This window comes from Panthera onca, chromosome A2, assembly GCF_046562875.1.
Source record: "Panthera onca isolate mPanOnc1 chromosome A2, mPanOnc1 haplotype 2, whole genome shotgun sequence".
NCBI classification, from domain to species: Eukaryota; Metazoa; Chordata; class Mammalia; order Carnivora; family Felidae; genus Panthera; species Panthera onca.
In genome coordinates, this window is record NC_138340.1 from 42545239 (window position 1) to 42569494 (window position 24256).

Genomic DNA, 24256 nt, shown 5'->3' on the forward strand with positions numbered 1-24256 from the left:
GGGCAGAGAGAGAGGAGGACACAGAATCTGAAGCAGGCTCCAGGCTCTGAGCTGTCAGTGCAGAGCCCAACGGGGGGCTCGAACCCGCGGACTGCAAGATCATCACCTGAGCTGAAGTCTCATGCTTAACCGACCAAGCCACCCAGGCTCCCCAACTATCTAACTTTTTATAGAAAAGTTATATGAGAAGAAACATAGGAAGAGAGGAAATGATCTATTATTAGACCTGAAGTTGGGGTCTAGAATAGCCCTGTGTATGTGTGTAGCATTCGAGCCATGCTGCATAAATGCCAGAGTTAGTGCCTAGGACTGAATGGGAGCCTGTTGTGCTTCTGAGGTAAATGAGAAAAACAAACAAAACACCCCGTCTTTTCTCTCCCATTCTTAATCACTATGATGTGGAAATAAGGGCTAAAAGGTTTGTACCACTTTGAAATACAGTAGGTGATAGATGTGTGGAGAGAGGAAACAAAAGGCATGGAATAGAAATCAAATGCAGTCAGAAATAGAGCGAATTCTGGAGACAATAGCATGTGTGGACACTGACTGCAGTTTTAGTGCTGACGAGTCACGGCAGAAATGTCGGCTTTTTTTTTAGCGCTTAGGGACCTTCCAGCCTGGTAGGCAAATTGTTCTCCTTTGTACCATCTACATTGTTTTCTCCTCTGGGATTGTCCCTGTCTTGTCTTATTTCACTTTTTTCCATCTGTCTACTCCTGGAGATACCTGCACTCATTACTTCGGGCCTCCCATTAGTGATTTCATTACAGTATCTGCATTCTGCTGTTTGCTTCCAGCAGTGAACCAAAGCACAAGAAACCAGCCACTGCTCATCAAGGGAGGTTGTGGGCACAGGCTGGGTTTCTTTTAGCCGTCCACACTGGCTCAGGGAAGATGATGGACAGGATTTCTCCTTTCCACTCTTAGAGTTAGCTAATGCCCTGATGTATCTGTCTATCAGTGAATTGATAGATTGATCCATCCACGCATACATTTATTTTGGCACACAGCTTTGGGATCCAGGCAAATGATGCCTGAATGGACTTACCCTATCACTGCTTGTCAAGGTTAAAGAATCAGAACTCAGAAGAAGAGTTGAGACCAACTTTAATGATGTTATTGGAATGGGTAGTTTTAATAATGATATGTTTTCTTCAAGGGAATTTAGATTCAATTAAGTATGTAATGAAAGCACAGGGGAGTGTTTGAAGAATCATTGAGTCTCTGTCCAGGTGGCATGCTTTTAGATGGAGTTACATGCAGTCTAAGAGTGAAACAAGTCCTTTAAAGGCTTACCCCAATCACCAGAAAGAAAAATATAAACTGTGTTTCTGTTTAAACTAGGCAAAATTGTCTAGGTGTTAAACATTCAGTGGGATACCTACCCATGAATAAGACATTTTTACATATACTCAGTTGTATACATATATGTACGTGGGTCACTGAAGCAGTATTTTAAAAATCATCGTGCCTAAGTGGTTACTTTATTTATTTTTGTAGTGGAATTAGGCAGATTATAATTTACATAAACTGAATGCACATGGGACTCCGTATCTTCACGGAGTATATTATATGGTAATATAATTTTAGAGTGGCTGATTAGGCCTTGTGAGGCCCAGTGACATAGGATAGCAATAGATTGCTATCAAAGCCAAGAGGAAGATAAGGTAGCATTTTTGTCATGTAGAGCTCTAAATCCTCTATTACTTTGAAATCAGCTCAGTAGCACATTTTAAACTCAAGAGGGGCTATCTTTCTGGTTCCTGATGATTGTTTTAATGGTGGATCTCACCATATGTGTATCAGATATGGAAAGTAATGTCCATTAAATAGAGTAAAAATGTTCTTTTAGGGAGAAAAAAAAGTGATTTAAATTTTTAGATTCTCATGGGATCTCATTAAAGTTCTCTTTCTTAAATAGATTGTGCAGCCTAATAGTTATCAGGAATCCTGCAGTGCACATAGCTGATAGGTTAGTTTACACAGGATTAATTGTGTAATTTTGCAAGCAGCCAGCACAGTGAACATTGATTTTTGCATTAGCCCTGTGTGTTGTTTCTAAGGAAATTCTGCTTTCTATTTTTAAGGTGGTGTAACATTTCACTTTTTGTTAATTATATTTTCTACCAACATGTTTCATGCCTGGTATAATTTATTAAAAGTTTTTCCTAATGTTATTTTCTAATTGTTATGTCCTTCAGAAACTTTATTAATTTTGAGCACTGATGTGTAAAAAAAAATGACAGAAGAAAATGCCTTTCACAAAGCATTCTCTAACAGGCCAGTTTCCCCATGCTTCCATCGATAAGTTGCCCAAATAGTCCTTAGAATACAGAAACAATTCAGTTACATCTAATTCGTATACTAAGTGAATGATTAACGTAAGAAGTAACATGAAAATACTACATTTCTCAAAACCAAAGAATGTGAATGTCCAAAGGAGAGCAGGCTGTTCAGAACAGTCCATTTTCTCGAATATGTAGATCTTTAGAGCCTCGTATTTCTTGAAGTATTTGTTGATATGGAAGGAATAAAGAAAGAGGTTTTGTTTTCGTTTTTTTTTTTTCTTGAATTTTCCAGATAATTAGTTCAGCTCTCAGTTACTAGAGTTTGTCCACTTTTTGTGACTATAAAACGTCTGTTGGGATTTCAGTGGGATTGTTGTAACTGGGCTGAGAATATATTTTGTTGTCTTCTGTGTGGTTTTGAGAAAACAGAAAATAATGTTGATTGTGTGCAGTTTAGGCCTTAATCTTTACACTTTTCTGGTCTTGGACTTGCAAATCAAGTACCTGCATGTGCCCCTTTCCTCCCCCAACTCGAGACTCCATTAGATAAAAATTTCCTCCCTTCATATCATTGTGGTTCCTCCAGCAAAAGAGTTGAACACCTCTTAGCTTTTGCTGCCTTTGTTTTGTTTTGCTTTGCTTTGGGTGGAACCTCCCTCTTCCTTCTCCCCCACTGTGAGTTTCTGCTGCATTATAAAGACCCAATAAGGAACTGTACAAAGTGAATACTTAAAATGTGTGCTGAGTGACCAACTGGACCCTCTTGGAAGAACCCTCTTAAACACTTTGTTACCAGAACTTCAAAAAGGGGCTTGCTTCTGAAGAATCAAAGGATCTCTTGTATAATAAATTTGAAGCATTCAGTATAAAATGAACAGAATAAAATATCTTTTAAGCTCCTGTATGATGCCCGGATTATGTGAAGAGACTAAGGAAGTGGTGGTTCTCTCACGCTTTTGTGTCACGTTAAACAGAAATAGATGAAAGCAAAAGCTTAAAACTGACAAAATCCCAAGCAGGGAAGCACTGGTTCCCAGCTTGTTCACTGGTTCATAGCAAACAACCAGCTGATAACTTGAGGAAAAAAATTTAAAAAAAGATTTTCTTTCATAGGAAAGGACTGAGTTTGTTTTGTGTCATTTTAAACCACAACTTCACAAAGTATACACCACTGTTTTTCTGACATAGAAAGTGGGTCATGACGTTGTTGAGAAAGGACTGGAATTGGAATCACAATACTGTCTTCTACCCTTGACCTTTGTCACTTGCTGTGTGTGACACTGAAGAAGTAACTTAACCTTCTGCATTTTATTTTTTCCTAATTTTTAAATAAATCTAACAAATTAACACAAACTTGTTTCAAGGATTACATGAAAAAAAATCTTTGGTAGAGTGTTATAAAATATAAGGTGTTATACTCTTATAGGTAGTTTGCAATAAAATTTCATTAAGCAATTACAACATATTTTAGTTCTCTGTTTGGAGGCTGAATATTTGCTTTTTACATTGCACTTGGTCTTGGGTAGTTTGAATAACCCAAATGAGAGTTTAATTTTGAAACCATTGTAATTGTCTTCAGTACATCCTATGCATGAAAATGGGTGTATGCCTCTGGAGGAAGAGCCATTAGCTTTCTCCAGATTCTCCAATGTGTTTGTGATTCTAATGGGGTTAAGAACCACTTAACTAGATGAGTCATCACCAATTTCCATTTCACATTATTTGGTAGTACAGCTACTGTAGTATTGGATACTTGAAGAGTGAATTTAGCATGTTGGTTTATATTTACCAAGGGTTTTTGTCTAACAGAAATTCTACTGAGGGAGAAAATCAATGCAGATTGGCGATCTGCATAACTTTTCCCACTGTTAATTTTTTAAATGATTATTTCCCATAATTAAGGCAGATTTTTCTTTATTTCTTTCCACACCACCACACCACCGTCACCACCATCATCTAGTCCTCTCGTTTTAAATACGTAGCTAATTACAGATCAATTACAATCTTATGGAAAACTGAAACAGACATAGTCTGTAGGTGAACTTTGAAATTTTGTGCAATAGGACTGCATTAAATATAGTATTTTTCTACATGTTGTTTTTTAATAACTAAAAAAATTATGTTAATTTACATTTCAACTGACAGTGTATCTTTAAATTTCATTTCTTATTCTCCATCACCATAAATGTATCTCACCATAAATGTGTTGGTGTTATCCTCAACTGTACTTTCAACCTCCTGAGCCCAATGCAAATTTTGTTTCAATAAATATTTTTCACAGCATCACTAATGATATTCAACTCTTCGTGTCTAAAATTTGTGGATATCCCTTATATTTCTGGTAGATTTGCTGATCAGTTTTTGGCAGGAATGAAAGACATGGCAACCCCTACTGGTTGACCAGAAAGTTATGCTTAGAATTCACATATTCATCTCTCTAACTGGGGAGTACTTTGGTATCTCCCATGTACTGAGCTCATTGTGAGGAAGCACTGGGGAATCGTGGGCTCGACCCACATATCGGCAGCTTGTTACAAATTATTAATTCGGTCTTTTGAGTAACACCATTATGTTTGTATATCATTCTGCTTGCACAAAGTTTCCTGGAGTCTTCGTACATAGTTATTTTGATTTGGTCTACATAAAGATATTATGACAGTTGTCATTGAATCGCACAATCTATTCTGCATTAAAATTAATAGGAATTATCATTTTATTATAATAAATAAGTATATTTAACTTATTAACATTAAAATTTAGAGTCCATCAATAACTAATTAACATTTAGAGTCTATCAATGACTAACATTTAGAGTCTGTCAATAAATAACTAGTCTGCCTCAACTTTTAGACATCTTTTGACATCTCTTTTTTGCAGTTTTAGATTTTTTTAAATTATTGAGTAATTTATTCATGCTCTGCTGATTAGCTCTTTATTTTCAGTTTTACAAGGTAGGTTTTGCACTTAGATATTTTTTACACAACAAACTTTCCATTTGCAAGTTAGTGTATATAAAATATTATGTTAGACATTATCTATTTTTAAGTGAAACATTTTATTTTTTTCAACCTTTTTGAGGTATAATTGACACATAAAAATTGTGTATATTTAAAGTGTGCAACATGATTTTATATACATATGCATTGCCAAATGATTACCACAATCAAGCTAATTAACACATCCACCACCTCACGTAGTTACCTTTGGTGTGTGTGTGTGCGTGTGTGCGTGCGTGTGTGTGTGTGTGTGTGTGTGTGTGTGTGTGGTGGGAATACTTAGGATCTATTCTCTTAGAAAATTTCAAGTGCACAATACAGTGTTATTAACCCGGTAATCACCAGATAATAACCAGGTAATCACCCTGCTCTACATTAGTTCCCCAGAACTTAACCTTCTTATAACTGAAAATTTGTACCCTTTGACCAGCATCTTCCTATCAGCACCCCTACCCAAGTCCCTGGCAGCTACCACTCTACTCTTTGCTTCTGTAAGTTTGACTTTTATAGAGTCCACAGATAAATGAAATCATAGATAGTATTTGTTCTCCAGTGTCTGACTTATTTCAGTAGTGATATGTCCTCCAAGTTCATCCATGTTGTTGAAAATGGCAGGACTTCCTTCTTTTTTATGGCTGAGTTATTTTTCATTGTGTGTGTGTGTGTGTGTGTGTGTGTGTGTGTGTGTGTAATCAATGTTTGTTTATCCATTTGTCCATTGGCAGTCACATAGGTTGTTTCCATAGCTTGGTTATTATGAATAACGCTTCAGTTAACATAGGAATGCACATACTGCTTTGACATACTGATTTCATTGATATTATCCCTGTTATGTGGTTTACCATTTACAAACGCTTACTGCCACTCTCTGAGGGTGGTGAGGCAGGTTTTGTTAGCCCCAGTTAAAGAAAGGAAGATGTAGGCACACCTAAGTGGCTCAGTAGGTTAAGCACGCTGGGCATGGAGCCTGCTTAAGATGCATGTGCTCGCTCTCTCTCTCTCTCTTTCTCTCTCTCCCCCCCTCCCCCCACCCTCTGCCCCTTCTCTGTGGGATGAGCACTCTCTCTGTCTATAAAAAAAAAAAAAAAAAAGGATGATACAGAAGTTTATGGTAGTTGTCACCTACTCAGGGGTATAGCTAGTGAGTACCAGAGTTGGTGTTTGTGTTACCATCATTTAACTTTACATCTTAGACTGGAATTTTCTAAGCTATTTTGCTCCCTTCTCCACTCAAGGACCTTCTGTGAAAGGAACCAAGGAGCACTTAAAATTTTTCCTCTAAGGTAGGGGCTGAACTCATTATCTTAGACTGAATCAATTCAGGCTTTTCTTTTATCCCCATTCTCTTTAGTTCCTATTGAATCAAGACTTTCAGCATCCTTGAAACCTTGGCTTTATCTGAGAATACCAACATATAAACTGGAGTTAGCATCCTGATACATAAATCTGAATTTGTCATTTCCTGCTAAAATCCCACAATGCTCTTCTGTTTTAAGATGAAGTTTAATTATCTAAGCATGACATTCAGAGCTGTTCACACTGTCCCTGCAATTCAGTTTTTCAGCCTAATGTCTATTTTTTCTATTCTCTGCCCTCATCTTTCGCCTCTAAAACTGAGAATGCCTTGCTTTCTTGCGCTTCTTGGTTTCTTCTCCTGTTCTCCCCTAGTGCCCCCTCTGGCATTAGAATGCCATTACTTCCTTTTCAGTTTCATAAACTGGCCCATTTACATACCTTGCTCAAATAACTATGGGGGGGGAGGGGCGGGGGAGGGGGAAGGGTTTTATTTCTTACCATGTTTATTTTGATGCAAAAGGTAACTTACGATCATTAAAAAGTGTCTATTAAATTAGATCATCTTTAATCTCTCTTTGCCCCTTTATTCCAGTGTTGTTTCCCACAAAGCTGTAGATATATACGATTATTTTTGGCAAAATTGAGCTCATACTCCATATAAAATTTTGTGGTATTTTATTTCATCTAATATTATATGAAAGTTCAGCATTCAGTATTCTTTGAAAACACAATTTTTCAACCTACAAAATTGTCTAATACATAGTCATATTCTAGGAACTTAATTATTTCTCTACTACTGAGCATTTAGGTTGTTACCAAAATTTAGTTTTATAAGTTACACTGACTAAATATGATTTTACATTCACATTTGAACATATCTCAATATGTTTAAACTCAAGCAGGTTTTCTATTTGTTTGAAGACTGGTTTAAACAGAATAACATAAAATGGTATGTTAGGTCATTCAGTAAGGTAAGACGTTTATAATGTTTTGTACAGATATGCAGTATATGATTTTTACGTATTTGTATATATATCCATACATGTGTGTATATGTGTAGTTATAGCACTAGTTGAATATTGATATATTAACTGGGGGAGGAAATGCACTTAGTAATTTTTAACTTTGACAGCTGATTTTTGTTTTATTAAATATATATGCACATATGTAATAAACATATATTTATTTTTTATAAATACATGCATAGGTGTGTATGTGTGTGTATACATAGCTATTTATATTTTACCAGATCTCTACAGTAGACATTTATTACTCTTAGGATAAATCAAAAAAAAAAAAAAAAAAAAAAAAAGAAACCCTAACCCACACAGTTATCCATCTTAACCAATTGCCATCTCCTTCTAAGTTTTTCTAACATGAATTCATAAGTAAAAAATGAGTTTCTCATCGGTGGAATACTAAAACCACTTGTAAATTATTTGTCTCCTAGGGTTCACTGTGGTGTGCGATCGTAAGTAGCTATCAAGACTAAAATACAGACAGTACTGAAAAATACTCCGAAGGTGGACAGAGGACTGAAACTTAGTCTTCTTCTGTGGGAGAGTTACTGAGTGTAGCCCTAGGCATGCTTTGGGGAAGATGAGGGGGAAGCAGAGATTCTGAGGCTCATAAGCCAGTGGTGCAAGAACTGTAGAGACTGCTCAGGGCTTGAAAGCTGTTTGAGCAAATACTCTGACTAAAGCAGCAGGTGGAGTGGCTCAAGCAGGAAATTGGGAATAATATCCTGGGATTGGATTTGTTTAGACAATTCCTGTTTCTAGGACATAGGGCTCTCCATTCATGGGCGTGCCTTGACCATTGTGCCAGATGCAGAATAGTCAAGTCATAAATACTTGAATGAATGAATAAAGATGACCTTGTACATGCTTTCAGATAGAAAGTATTACCAGTATTACTGGGCTCCTGAGTGGCTCAGTCAATTGAGCGTCCGACTTCAGCTCAGGTCATGATCTCGCGGTTAGTGAGTTCAAGCCCCGCGTTGGGCTGTCTGCTGACAGCTCAGAGCCTGGAGCCTGCTTCGGATTCTATGCCCCCCTCTCCCTCCGCCCTACCCCTGCTTGTGCTCTGTCTCTCTCTGTCTTTCAAAAATGAATAAACATAAAAAAATTAAAAAGAAAGTATTAGCTATATTACCTGGTTTTCATACCTAAATGTGCCTGCAAGATATATGTACTTGAGTTTGACTTTTAATGACTTAGAATTCCATTCTTTAATCATGATTGAAAATACATGTCTGACTACGCTTGCAGCCTAAAGAGGAAGAGTCTGGTTTAAAAGTGTTCTGATGCTATTACAATGCCTATGGCAGTATTTAAGACTATCACAATTATAAAGCTGTATCCTGGGGAAATGGTTTTGCAATCCTAGACAATATGTAACTTCTTTGTGCTTCAGTTGTTCTACCTTTAAAATGAGGAACTTAAAGACAGAACGTTTTTGTCTACCTCATAGAGTTGTAAGGATAAATTGAATTCATAAAATAAAAGGGGCATCTGGGTGTTTCAGTCGGTTAAGCATTTGACTTCACCTCAGGTCATGATCTCATGGTTCCTGGGTTCAACCCCCGCCTCAGGGTCTGTGTTGACAGCTTGGAGCCTGTAGCCTGCTTCGGATTCTGTGTCTCCCTATCTCTCTTCCCCTCCCCTGCTCATACTCTGTCTCTCAAAAATAAACAAACATTAAAAAACAGCATAAAACAGAAGAGTGCCTGGCATACAGCAAACCCCATGTAAATGTATCCTATTGTCATTACTGAATGAGCCAGACCTTGGTATTAACTTGTCCACAGCCAACTGATTTGATCAGGATTTAGTCAGAGGACCTTTGCTTTTCTGGTATCTGAGATTATCATCATATACATTTTGGATCCTACACAAAAGCAGAATACTCCTCAGTTGATTGTGTTCAGAACTGCAGATTTGTTATGGACCTTTGTACTTCCTGGGGAGACAATCTACAATTGCAATGGAAAGTAATATAAAATCAGAGCTAGATGCTCATTGAGATCTAAAAGATGATCTATTCAGTTTATTCTTAACATAAAGCTTTGGCATTTTGCTTATTACTTTCAAAACCATTTCAAACATGATTTCATTTGATACTAATACTACTCTCAACATAATTAAGAAAACAAAGAATGCCCCTGCCCATCAGACACCAAGGTGACAAACGGGATGAGCAGGTCCATAAGAGGGCCTCTGGCCTCTGGCAGGTGGGACTTTTAAGTTGTATGATTTGGAAAACAAGAGCTTCCCCCTTTGTGTTACAGGGTTCTAGTCTACACTTTGTGATTTGACCAGGTAATGTGGTTGAAACTTGGCCTCCAGTGTTGTTCTGCTACCTCAGTATTCATGGTTTGAAGACCCCAGATGGTGCCATGTGGGGCCAGTGCCCTATACATGTCCCTCAGGTCCTTCTCTATCACCCTGAGGCTATTCTGCTACAACTACAATTGTCACCTCTCAAATAGCATTGGAGTAAATCATGTCCACATTTGATTGCAAAAAAATGAGTTGATAATTTTCCCCAGGTGATAAAGCTAGGAAGTAGCAGAGCTCATTCATTCATGCAGATATTTATTGATCACCTGCTCTGTGCTACGTTCTGGGATAGTCTCAAAACTCCTGAGTTCCTGAGTGTAATTGATACCATTGGTCAGATCCAGGTCCTTCAGGGTCAGCCATCCATAAAGAAGGAAAAATTCTTGCTTTTTTAAAAATGTTTTTTAATGTTTATTTATTTTTGTCAGAGGAAGAGAGAGACAGAGAGAGACAGAGACAGAGACAGAGAGCATGAGTTGGGGAGGGGCAGAGAGAGGGAGACAGAGAATCTGAAATAGGCTCCAGGCTCCAAGCTGTCAGTCCAGAGCCTGGCGCAGGGCTTGAACTCACAGACAGCGAGATCATGACCTGAGCCGAAGTTGGACCCTTAGCCGCCTGAGCCACCCAGGTGCCCTGAGAAGGGAAAGATTCTTGAGAGGTGTATTTGTTCTTCACAATGTTCTCAAATGGTAGTTGCAAATACTCTGAAAGTAGGGTATAAACCCTACTTTTTGTTAAACTATGAGTACACTTGCCAAAAAATAGGTATCAACTTTCTGGAAGCTAGGTATTTCTTTAACATTTATTATAACCTATTGTAGTAAGAAACTTCTATAATATATGATTTGTTCTCAATTTATTTCCAAGGGATCTCTCCTGTTTCAAGATTCAGCAGTCCAAGATTATAGAACATATAATTATATTCACTTCTCCTGTATCCTTCAAGATTTTTATTCATTTTGGTCTGTCCTGTATATTCATCTTTCAACATTAAAGATTTCTAATCATTTAATCTTCCCTTGTATTAGAGTTCATGACCCCAGCCTCTTGAATATTTTTTTAGTTGTCCTTCCTTTTCTTTCAGCTTCATTATGAGACTAATTTTTCCTGTAATCATAGACTTTTTTAAAATGTTTGTTTATTTTTGAGAGAAACAGACACAGAACACCAGCAGGGGAGAGGCAGAGAGAGAGAAAGGGAGACAGAGGATCTAAAGCGGACTCCATGCCTACAGCAGAGAGCCTGATGTGGGGCTAAAACTCATCAACCACGAGATCATGACTTAAACCGAAGTCAGACCCTTAACCAACTGAGCCACCCAGGTGACCCAGTAATCATAAACTTTGAAGGCCAAAAGAAACTGTAAAAAAATTGTTAGCATTCTCATGTTGTAAGTAAGGATACTGAGACCTAAACTGGTTAAGAAAGCAGTGTTTCTGAACCATTAATAAGCAGTGTTAGTGATAGAGCTAGTAATAAAATTCACTGGGTCTTCTGACTTACCCTGGAATATCCTTTGCTAATTTCTCTACATGATGCTCCTTAACACATTTGGATATATGTCTTTAAAGTAGTAGGAGACAGGGGTGCTTGGGTGGCTCAGTAACTTTTGCTCCAGTCATGATCATGGTTTGTGAGTTCAAGCCCTGCATTGGGCTTTGTGCTGACAGTGTGGAGCCTGCTTGGGATTCTCTCTCTCTCTCTCTCTCTCTCTCTCTCTCTCTCTCTCTCTCTCTCCCCCTCTCACTCTCACTCTGCCTCTCTCTCTCTCTCTCAAAATAAAGAAATAAACTTAAAAAAAGTAAATAGAGAAGTAATTCCTATGTAGTCCGTTTCTCAAACTCAAGGTACATTACACGAATGATGCAATAAGGAAGTCAGGCTAGAGTAGATAAAGACATGGGCTCTGAGTTACATCGACATGTTCACATCATGGCTGTGCCACTCATTCTCATTGTGATCTTGTACAGAATGAGATCTTGTGATCTCCACTCTATTTAAGTTCATTGCGTCTTCTATAAAATTAGTGTCGGTAGTACCTAACTTATAGGTCACTTGTGGATAACAGATAATTTGCTTAGCACACCATGCAGCACAAAGTATGTCTTTAATTAACGTTAGAAGAAAATCACATATGACCCTTCTTAGGGGGTCAGTAATTGTTTTTGAGTCAACACATGCTGAAACTAGTAATCTGAAATAGAGACTAGTTTCTTTCAGAGTGTTCATTCAGAGGTATTGATAGGAGCAAATTCAACATTTTCATACTGCTTGTGTCAAGTTTTGCTTATAAATAATATCCAAAAACAAATTTTGCTGTTGGTCATAGTTTTCCTGATTCCTGTTTTATTGTACATCATTTTATGTTAAGCATATTGAAGAATTTCTGTTGTGTGCTCATTTTTACTATACTACCAGCTTATATTCCAGGGAATATTAGGTGCGTCATATATCATTTTCTTTTTAAAAGATATTCATTCTAAAAAATTGAATTGAGCATCTTGGTGCACATTTTGAGCATATGGACTTTACTGATTTGAATCAAGAACTCATTCCTGTCAGGCAGATGCTGGTTGATGACAGGAAGGTGTTTTCAATCCCAACTTTTTAAGAATATTGACCCAAATATTGACATAAAGCTGATGTGCTCTCAGTCTACTTTTTAACTCAGTAAAAAACCCCAGTGTTTGAAGATTAATTGAGATTAGGTACTTAAAAAGAAAGAAAAAACGAAAAAATAGTCACTCTTGATTCCAAATACATCTATATACTGCCCCCCCCCACACCCCACAAATATATGGAATAGGCATTTTCATTCATTGTACATTTATTAAGCAACCAGTATTTGACAATTTGACAGCCACTGTGCTTGGGTACCAGGGAGGAAAATGAGTTGTTGTTCTTGTTGTTTTTCTGGCCTTAAGGAACTCACAAGCTTGCAAAAAATGTTATTAGAGAAATTCTTCTCTGTCTTGTGAGAGTAGGACCTGTAACTGCTCACACTTGCAGCTTCTATAGCAGTTGTCAACGTTCCTATGTCACCATTTGGGGGAACGTGATTTTCTCATGTTGGCTGAGTTTGAAGGGTGTCTCTGTGATCAAGTGCTCCTCCTGGCCTCATTGACTGCCTCTGGGTGGTTGTGGGCTTCTGTGCTGCCCCTCCGGTTACTGCATACCTTGTAGGTCCCAGCCCTGAGCTAAGCAGTTTATACACATCAGTCCTTACCCTCACACCTATCCTGCAAGAAAGATACCATTATCCCTTATTGCCTATGAGACCGTTGGTGTTCTAAAAGGTTATGTCATTAGCCTAAGGTCACACAGTGAATAAGTACACACTCACTTTATTTTCAGCTTCTCTGTCTCTTTTTCCTCCGTGTTACAGTGTCCCTTTTGATAGGCACAGTGGCAGTAGGATGGGACCACTTCCTCTAATGGTGTGTGACATTCACACCTGTGACTGTCAGTTTGAGTAACTGTGAAGTACTACTACTTCTTATACGTGTAGCTTTCATACATTCGCTCATTAATCCATCCAAAATGTATTTATTAACCTTCGTTATGGTGCCAGGCAGTGACGCTAGAATTACAGTAACAGTCAAAATGTGCCCTTATTGAACTCAAGATTCATTGTGTTAAATACAGAGTGAAACCTAGCAGGAGTAGCCATTTGGCCTTGAGTTAATTTTATCTACAATGCATTTGCAGTTTACATATGATGTGTTATAAATTCAATGAGTAAAGAGAATTCACCTTAAACATACGCTAGGAGGCTGGGGAGCCTGGGTGGCTCAGTCGGTTGAGCATCTGACTCTTGATTTTGGCTCAGGTCATGATCCCACTAGGATCGAACCTGTGTTGATCTCCACACTTAAGATTCTCTCTTTCTCCTTCTACCCTTCTCCCCTGCTCAAGCTCCTTTTAATCTTATTTATTTATTTTGAGAGAGAGAAAGAACTTGGGAGAGGCAGAGAGAGAGGGAGAGAAAGAGAATCCCAAGCAGGCTCCACATTGTCAGTACGGAGCCAGACTTGGGGCTCGAAGTCAAGAACAGTGAGATCATGACCTGAGCCTAAATCAAGAGTCAGATGTTCAACTGACTGAGCCACCCAGGCACCCTTCTAAAGTAATTGTTTTTAAGTTTATTTATTTATGAGAGATAGAGACAGCATGAGTGGGAGAGGGGCAGAGAGAGAGGGAGACATGGAATCCGAAGGAGGCTACAGGCTCTGAGCTCGAACTCAGAAACCATGAGGTCATGACCTGAGGCAAAGTTGGACACTTAACCAACTGAGCCACCCAGGCGCCCCATAAAGAATTTTTTTTTTTTTAATGCTAGGAAGGTGCCGTGTAGAAAAGTGACATATCATCTGTGAGTAATTCTTCTGCAGCCAACTTTTACTCCACGACTGGAAGAGATCGCCATTTCTTTTGCTGAGCACCTGATGAAGTTATTGGTTGGCTTTTAGGGGCCACGTTGTATGAAAAGTACTATTTTCTATTACTAAATAACGTCAGAGCAGCAAGGTGTTCATATTAGGAAGGCCTGTGGACCCAAGTTTAACCTGATTCACAGCTGCTGCCATAAGTATCCTTTTCACTGAGTGGACCAGCCTCATCCAGCCTTAACGCCTCTTGCTTTTGAGCAAGTTCTATTTCTCCTCTAGGGTGCTGTCTCTCCCTTTCTGTGTTTTGTTTCCTCACGTGAGTACAGTTTAATTTGATGTACCTAAACTGTGTATGTTTTTTTCATTCATGCTTCTTTCTTCCCCCAGTAAAAAGGAAACATAAGGGTCAAAGGCCCATTTTGTTTTAATATACTTTAAAATTCTTTAGATTTTTCTGTCACTATTTCTATTAATCCTCCCTTTGCATTTGGTAGGTATATTTATTCAAATATCTTAAGTAGAGGAAGCGTAGGGACATTGGAAAAAGAAACAAACAACTATCCTCTAAGAATAAAAAAAATAAGATATTGGTATCTGTATCAATGATGGTGGAAGGAAGGGTAAAGGCTTGTAGGTTAAATAAAGTCCAAGGATAATATATCTTGTAAATATGATCAAAGTAGAATGAGAAAGACACTTTCTTAGACTGTTGTATTGTTGTGTCTGTGTGTATACCCTTATCCTTAAAAATGTTTGAGCCTATACCTCCAGTATATGTATATCCCAATTATACAGATACATAGTGTGCCAAATGTTACTCTAAGAAAACAGGAATTAAAAAGAATGAGATAGGGGCACCTGGGTTGCTCAGTGTGTTAAACATCTGACTCTCAATTTTGGCTCAGATCTCATGGTCTGTGCCCCACTGTTAGTGCAGAGCCTCCTTGGGATTCTCTCTCTCTCTGCCTCACCCCTGTCCACACACTCTCTGTCTCTTTTTCTCTAAATAAATAAATAAACATTAAAAAACAAGAAATAAGATGATTTTAAAATAACATGTATACTTATGTATGTATATATAGATATTGTAATATCAATATAAATGTTTTAATATGTATTTTTATTTCAAATATATGTTATATAATATGTATTTTTATTTATGTTATATATGTATATATATGTGTGTGTATATGTATGTGTGTGTATATATATATATATATATATGTATATATATATATATATATATATACATAATTGTTGCATTCTAAAGGATTGTCGGTGTACCCTATTTTAGAGCTCTTATACCTACAATATGAAATAATGAAAGGAGACCTAATAATAAGAGATAATTCCTTATATACACCACTGCCGCACACACACACACACACACACACACACACACGTTGACTGGATTACTTGCAGAGAACTTATATCCATGATTAATGGGAATGCTTTCTCAAGCAGAGTTGAACGAAGCAGATGAGAGCTCAGCAGGCATGTGCTGTCGCTGTGAGCATACAAATAAGTTTGATCAGTAGCTACAGCCTCATGCCTAATGCCTAACAATAGTCTTGAAAATACTAAGCGAGGGTGTGGATAATTCAGTGCAGGCACTGATCCCTGTTGTCATGGGTGTCACTGACAGTGTTAAGAAGGTGAGAGCCATTGGGAAGAGCCACCTATAGTACGTGCGTGATATGGATGGGTTTTGGAGTGATGTCTCAGAGAGACGTAATATTGGAACTACAGCTCTCTGGCTGTAGAATATACCCAATTTGTGATTTTTTTTTATCACTGGGATAAATATAGAGGACATCCTATGTCCCATCATTTAAGTTCAGCCTCAGTAAGTGGGGCAGGACAATCAGCAGATCCCATTTGGTATCAATGTGTGCAAACATTTCATTTCTTCTTTTCCCTATTGAATGACTGTCGTGACGCATAGAAGATTCTGGACACAGGAAAATGAGGATGGCTCCCTCTGCTCCTCTACTTAGGTCAAACTTCCAGTAGCTTGGTAGAACTTAGTAAACACAGTAATACTCTAACGTTACATACCAAGGACCCACTGGTTAGGAGCCATATTAAATGTTGTTTATGCGCTGTTAGTTTTCCATAAACAATTCTGTGTGTTATAATAATGCAGATAATAATGGTGCCAGGAGTAGGCCTAAAGGGATCGAAATGAGGTCACTAAACAAGAGTATACAGGGCACAGTCTGCAGTGTGTCACTTGGTCAATTGGATAGCAGTAGGGACTATTTTTACACTTGCCAGAGTGGAAGTTGTTTTTCATTGTATTGGTGTGAAGTTCTCTGTAGAGGCCTTGCAATCTGTTTATAACTTTTTGGCAACAGCTTTTGGAAGAAGGCCAAAGATACTGTCAAATAATGCAAAGAAAGCAAGTGAATTGCTTATATATTTTAACCATTCTTCTTTTTCCTAGGGCCCAAAATACTGTAGTTTTAGAACTATCTTTAGTAATTTCTATCAGAATGAGTTAGAATTACTACATGGAATTTAGCTCTTCTGAATGATGCTCATTAAGCTCTGACAACTGGCATGCAAAACCAGTTCTTTGACTTTTTTGACTGTCCTTATGCTCAACAGAAAATCTTAGCTTTTCAAGGTATACTCATGGGACATGATAAAAAGGCTTATAAGCAATCTTTTAGGGATTGGGGACCAATTGTCAAATCATCCAGCAATTAACAGTGAAGTGATTGTGTATATTGGTTGAAATACTTTTTTTTTATTTATGTTGATTTTTAAAAAGATGGGAGCCTTGAAGTTATCACACCTGGGTGAAAGCTGGTCTCTTGAATTAAAAGCTTATGTTAACTGTGTAATTCATAGAGTTCCAACCCTGGAGAGCGTTTCCTCAGAGAGCTCTCCTCGCTTTAGTCTCTACTGCTTTATGTTGACATACTGGTCACAGCCTCAGACAAAAGCAAGGGGCTATTGTGAAAAACAGTTCATGGAGGACTGCCAAGTAGAAATTCCTACAAATTGTGGTCTGTTGCAAAATACTTGAATTTGTGAGAGAAGACATGTCAATAATTTTTTCAATGAGAAGTGTAATTACATGACTGTTTTCTGTGTGTCTGCCCTCTCTGCTTCATTTATTCATAGACAGCAATCTGCAAGATGTCTTTTTATAGCAACAGAGCATTGTTATTGTTTAGGCATTTGGGAATTTTTCTGAGGGGTGGAGAGAAAGAAAAATTAAACCAGTATTTTGTAACAGGGAAAAGGTAAACATAAATGTAAATGATTTTTAGCTGAAAATGATCTCCATAATTATAACTTTCAAATCTATCTCTAGGTGCCGTAAACTGCAAACAATGACCCTGTCTTAATACTGCAGACATATTGTAGTGGAACTAAGGGGAACTAAGCTTACTGGTAAGAATATTTTACTTAATTAGTTGCTTTATGCATTTTTGAGTGCATTTAATTAATGCAATGCATAGTAGAAGAGTATAGCTGGAGGACATGGACCAGGTATGGTACCTGTGAGGGGGGTGGTGGTGGTTGTTTTAAATTTTATTAAAATGCTGGCTTATTTTTGAAAGGGCGAAACCCTTAACTAAAAGTTATTTTTCCCTTAGCTGACCTCTTGGCATATTTGAAAGTTGCATCCTGGTATTTACCTAAACGTCATCTTTTTATAGAAAATGAATTGCACCTTTGGGATCTGAGAAGATCAGCTGTTTAAGGGGCTTGAAGTTTTAGTGAGAAAACCTGTATTTTCGTCGGTCAAACAGAACTTACCCCTTCATGGTCTGGAGGGCTTTCAGCTTCAGTAACTGTCCCTTGGATTTGGATCAATGTGAAATCTGACCTGAATCCTCCTTTGGAGTTTTTTCACATTCTTTGTATAGTACCAGACCGAATTGTAGTTAATTTCAAAAAGTTTGGAAGAGTGAGAAAAATCCCCTTTCAAGGGCCAGGCACACAACGATGTGGTTATGGGAAAGTTAGTTACCTCTTTTAAACCTCTAATTCCTGATTCGTAGAATTTGAGTAATAGCTGTGATTGCCTGTAGGTACAGGTTAAATTGGATTATTTTGATAACACTTATTAGCTCTGTGGTTAGCCCATAATACTGTTCAGTAAATGCCAACAATTACTATCATTGAGTTTTTAAAGACAAAGTGATTTAAGGGAAAAAAATGGTATTTTTTCCCCATGATGATACAAATGAAAGAATAATATTATTCTTACTTTCTCAAGAGCACATTTCATTACCAATAATATAATATGTGCTCCTGAAGGATTAAGATATTATCTGGGGCATGTGGTCTTTCTATATGCTGGTTGTAAACTGGGATCTTAGTAACTGTAAAATAATGACAGTGTGGTAACAGATGAAGCACCGTGACTTTGAGTCATTGTGAACATACTTACTGCTTGGTAACCAGGAGAGGCTTTCTAAATGAATAAGGGACTACTCCAAGAATAAGTCTAGGAGGGAATTGCGTGTGTGTGCATGTGTGTGTGTGCATGTGCATGTGTGCATGTGCGTGTACGTGTGCGTGTGTGTGTGTGTATGTTCTTTGAATAAATTTGGCCTCTTTGTCTCATTCACTTGAGTGGTTCTGTTCCTCCACTATGTCTAGATCCTTCCTTTGGAGCTTAATCTGAGAGGGTTACACTGCATAGAGTTTCTAGTTCCATCTAATCTCCAGGCCTCCTACAAGATTAAAAAGCATTTGCTATATACACTCATATTCTTAGAGAAAACTCCTCCTGAAGTCTAATTAGTCAAATCCTTTGATGATGGTTGGCAATGAAGTACACTTATTGTGTCAAAACACTGTATAGTCTCATCCTAAGTGAATTTCTAGTTTATAAGAAACTTCGGTAAATCTTTTCTGAAATTAAAGGATGAAATACAATGTCCAAGGTATTACAGTTGGAAAAAGTTGTTATCACACTACTGTGAGAAACCTTAATTGTAGTGGTCTCATGATGATGTGTTAACAACTGTGTCTTTTGACATGGTGAAAATGGATGGCAACCTGCAAAACAACTCTTCACTCCTAGCTTTGCACTCTTCCCTTTATTTCTTTTAAGTTACGTTCATTTTCTTGTGTTTTTCTTGATGACTGATCAAATTATTCAATTTTACAAAACCAGTTCCCTTGCCATCAGTTTACATCGTGGTGCTTTAAAAATTCATCTATGTATCTTCCAGGAAGTGTTTATGGAATTAAAGTCCTTGGACATCCTCCACCCACCCCTCCACATTTAAGCGTTAAATTTCTTTTTAAAAAAATTTTAATGTTTATTTATTTCTGAGGGAGAGAAAGAGAATGGTGGGGAGGGAGGCAATGGAGGGGCAGAGAGAGAGGGAGACAGAGGATCCAAAGCAGGCTCCTTGCTGACAGCAGAGAGATCATGAGCTGAGCTGAAGCCGGAGGCTTAATTAACTGCACCACCCAGGTGCCCGTAAGCATTAAATTTCTTTTGAAAATTTTTCATTTGGAGCACCCTTGCCCAAAAGCCAAAAGAGCCTCCTGAAAAAAAAAAAAAAAGGAGTGAAATAATCCCCAACAGTCTGGTTAGATTATAATATGTGAATACTAATTTTGCTGTTTTTTAATACCCTAATTTATCTAACCTTTTGTTCACAGCACAAGCTACAATTTAAGTGTTAGAAATTTTATGAACTTGAGTATGGGCATAACAGATTAATGCATTCACTTATACATTTCACTCATTATCTATGTATAACTAATCAAAAGATGATATTATCCATATATCCTAACAGAAGGCTTAAATAGTTGAATGACAGAGACCATATTTTTGTAGCAGAAGGTCACGAAAAAATATGTGCTTTGTTAAATATGGTGTGTCACCTTGGGTCACCTGCTGAGGCTGGTTGATGGTGCTTATCTCTACGCACTCTTTGCTCTCTTCCTTCTACTGATTTATGGGCTTGGGTGGGTTCTATTCTATCAAAGACTAGGCTGCATATTCTAGGATGTAAGAGAGAGTACTGTTTTCATTTAGGTCTTAGCAAAGTGCTATTATGTGAGAGAAGATTCTAGCTGCCTCCCCTTGCTGGCCTGTGACATTTTCATAAAGGTATTATTTTCCAATGACCTCCAGATCCACTGGCAGAGACCACTCCTATGTTTCGTTATGTCAGGGCTTGGCTCCTATATTCTGGAGAGAATAAGATACAACAACCTTTCCTTTTAGAAATGATCTCAGTGCAGTGTGCTGTATACACTGCATGTGATGGTGCATTTTCTGTGTCCTGACAGAACCTGACAGGGGCTATGGGATGCCCAGATAGCTAGTTAAACATGATTTCTGGGTGTGTCTGTGAGTCTGTTTCCTGAAGACATTAGCATTTGAATTGGTAGACTGACTGAAGAAGATCTACCTCACCAGTTTGAGTGGGCATCATCCAATTCATTGAGGACCATTGAATGAATAGAACAAAAATGCAGAGCAAGTGTGAATTTGTTCTCTGTTTGAGCTGGAATCCCCATCTTCTGCCCGTGGTCATCAGGGCTCTTGGTTCTTGGGCCTTTGGAATCACACTGAATTGCACCGCTGGCTTTGCTCGTTCTCCTGTGTGTAGACAGCAGATCATGAGATTTCTCAGCTTCCATAATATCATGTGAACCAACTCCTATAACAAATCTCTTTATATCTTTCTTTCTGTATATACTGTTGGTTGTGTTTCTCTGGAGAACCCTCTTACCTTGCACAAATGCAAGTTACTTGGCTGATCCTCCCTGTGTCTTGTTCAAACTGTGTTTACGTGCCCTCAACTCAACTGCAATTAATTGTTCACACATTTGTCTTATGAATACATCTTTGAGGACACTGTGCTGTTCAAATATATATTCATGTTATTAATACTGAGCATGGAACCGAGAACATACCGGATGCTCTATAAAAACGGAGAGAGAAAGAAAGGAAGAATGAAGGGAGGAAAACGTTATCTTGAGAAATGATACCTGAACACCTTCTGTGGTAAATTCCAGGATTGCTTTTCTAGGTTCTGTAATCTAGGCAGTCTTGTTAGGAGTTTCTAGTCTCAGACTTGGTTTCTGATGAATTTTAATGTTCCCTAAACTGTCCTCTCTCTGATATCCCTTGTTAGCTGGTTGAGACCTGGTTTTATCATCGGTATATGGCTAACTCATTTCAGGACCTTTAGGAAGTAAAAGCATGAGGTATTGTTGAGTGTCTTGCAAAATGGAAATTTCTCTCAAGAAAGCCTAAGTGGAAGATAAGTAAAATCAACCTCCTCAGAAAAAATTCTCTTCTTGAGAATAACTGTTAGTTTTTAGCATCTTTTGAAATGAGATAATCAAAAGTGGTAAGATTCCATCGGCTGCTAAATATTTTGTGTGAATAATTAATGTTTCATATTTCAGAGTGATGATACTGAACAGTATCCTTTTTCTTTTCTAGGTTATAAGCACGTCAAGACTACCTCCATGCCCTTGTCCCAGAATTAATCATTCCTATCCATATTTGATGTTTACACCTTTTAAATATTTATAGGCTGTTATGTTCCTTTATTGTTGTTTACCCACTCTGGGACACTCAGAAGCCTTGCATTTCTTTCTTAGCCAAGCACTCCATTCCTTTCATCATTCTCTTGGCTGTTCTTTGGACCACCTCCAATTTGCATACATAATATCAGTATTGAGGTGCCAAAAATACGTTTGTTTCAACTGGAGTCTTATTGGATTTGTTTTCACTCAAATCATGTACACAAATAAATGTGATCTCCAGGGCATGAAAACTCAGTGAGGGCTCCAAAGGGAAGCTAGGATATATTGATACGCTGTTTAAGTGCTATGGGGAGATTTTAAGTCACTAGGGAAATGGCATCTCAAAATCATTTAAATGATTGTAGAATGAGCATTGTGTGAAAAATTCTATTTTTAAGCCCAGGTCTGTGATTGCTTTGCAGATTTTTGTTGTAACTGCCAGTCTGTTGATTTTTAAGATTTTAATAGGGTTGGGTTCAGTCTTACAGCCATTTTCTAATTTCTTTAATTTATTTTTTCTATTTTGGCAATTTCAGAAGGCAGAGTCCTTTGTCAGTAGGAAAACAGTTCCTATGTCATTGCAGAGGGAAGGCTGACGTAAAATGACCATTAAAATATTCAAGGCAAAGAGACGCTGAAACCCAAGAAAACTTATGTGATCTTTTTAACAAATGGACACCTTGGACCTTACATTGTTATTTGAAAGGATTTTTCAAGTAGCAACATGACATAGTGCACAAATAAGATGTCCATGAAATTACGTAGCACAGCCAAACAAATGACCTACAGTGAAATCCGCTGAGGAGCGAAAATTGTGTTTTCTCCACAAAATGCTGTTTTTGCCCCAAGGCAATTCATGTTGGGGAAAAATATCCTCTATAACATTGACACAAATCGTAGGCATCTCCCCTAAAGAGGATTTTTTATTGAACTGCACATGTGTGCAAATATTTGAGGCCCCAGAGAAGAAACAAACCAATGAAATACATCACTGCCATCACCAACTGAACTGGGGAGGGCAGAGGGGCAGACACGTTTCAGAGACTAGTGATGAAGCAGGGAATTAAGAAGTAAATCAAAGCCTCTGATCAAAAGCTAATTTAGCCTGTCAAATGATCTTACAGTGGAAGGAAGCCTCATGCACAAAGATCAGATATTAGTGCCTTTACATATACAACACTCTTTGCAAAAAAAACAAGAGAAAGCAAGAGAAGGAAAGGAAATGAAGAAATACATCAAAGCCTACTATGCAAAATAATCTCCCTTTCTTGAGTATAGCTTGCATGATTTGAAAAATGAAAATGACTCTTGCGGGGTTGTTTTTTTAAATAGTATATTTATGTTCTACTTTTGAAGTGGTGAGTGGATGGCACTGTTGGCTAAAATAACTTATCTGCAAAATGACACCAGGCAGTACTTTTTCGCTGTAGTTTTTTTTTTTTTTTTTTTTTTTTTTTTTTTTTTTTGTAGCCCTTTCGTGTCTGTATTAACATTCTCTTCACAACTGCAAACAGCAGGTAAATAATTTTATATTTTAGAAACTATTGTCTGTTGAATTTAATTTGGGTCACAGACTTTAGTCCATGTTAACATGAGAGTTGTTAACATCTCTTTAAGCAGTTAATGGATTCTTCCATGATTTTTGATGTCTCAGTACATATTGTGAGTGTAGCCAGTTCCTTAACTGTGTACAATATCCCTATACATTTTATTCTCTTGAGATCCGTACTTTATGGTATTTTGTACCATTATAAACTTGTGCCATCTGTAAACTGACAGTGAAAGTGAAATAAATCTTATCAGTAATTTCCCAGTTGTCGGGGTGTGTGGGTGGCTCAGTCAGCTAAACGTCCAAGTCTTGGTTTCAGCTCAGGCTGTGATCTCACAGTTGGTGAGACGGAACTCCGTGTGTGGAGCCTTGCATCAGGCTTCATGATGAAGAGTGCAGAGGCAGCTTGGGACTGTATCTCTTCCTCTCTCTCTGCCCCCCTCCCCCGCTCGCTCTCTCTCTCTCTCTCTGTCAAGAATAAATAAGTTAATTTAAAAAATGACTTCCCAGTTGTCTAATATAGGATGCTTCATGCATTTGTAGGAATTAAACATTCATTCATTCAATGATTACTTTTTTTTAAGTTATTCATTTGAGAAAGGGAGAGAACCAGGGTGGGGCAGAGAGAGAGAGACAGAGAGAGAGAGAGAAGGGAACAGAGGATCCAAAGTGGGCTCTGTGCTGACAGCAGAGAGCCAGATGTGGAGCTCAAATTTACAAACCAGGAGATCATGACCTGAGCCCAAGTCGGAAGCTCACCTGACTGAGCCCCCCAGGTGCCCCAACAATTACTTTTGTTTAACTGTTGAGAGCCACTGAGCTGAGGATACAGCAGCAAAGTAAAACACAGTTTTACCCTCATGACACTTAC

At 37.9% G+C, this 24256-nt stretch overlaps 1 protein-coding gene across 10 annotated transcripts in view; it reads left to right on the forward strand.

The window, feature by feature from the left end:
- CHL1 (cell adhesion molecule L1 like) overlaps positions 1–24256 on the forward strand; it is a 199854-nt gene that overhangs the window by 31146 nt on the left and 144452 nt on the right. For 9 of the 10 annotated variants that reach the window (XM_060631573.3, XM_060631571.3, XM_060631579.3 and 6 more), the window contains exon 2: positions 17635–17714. The exons of the other annotated variant lie outside the window; for it this stretch is intronic. The gene's annotated coding sequence lies outside the window, so the exon portion shown is untranslated. The remainder of the gene's footprint in view (positions 1–17634; positions 17715–24256) is intronic. 10 annotated transcript variants of the gene reach the window in all.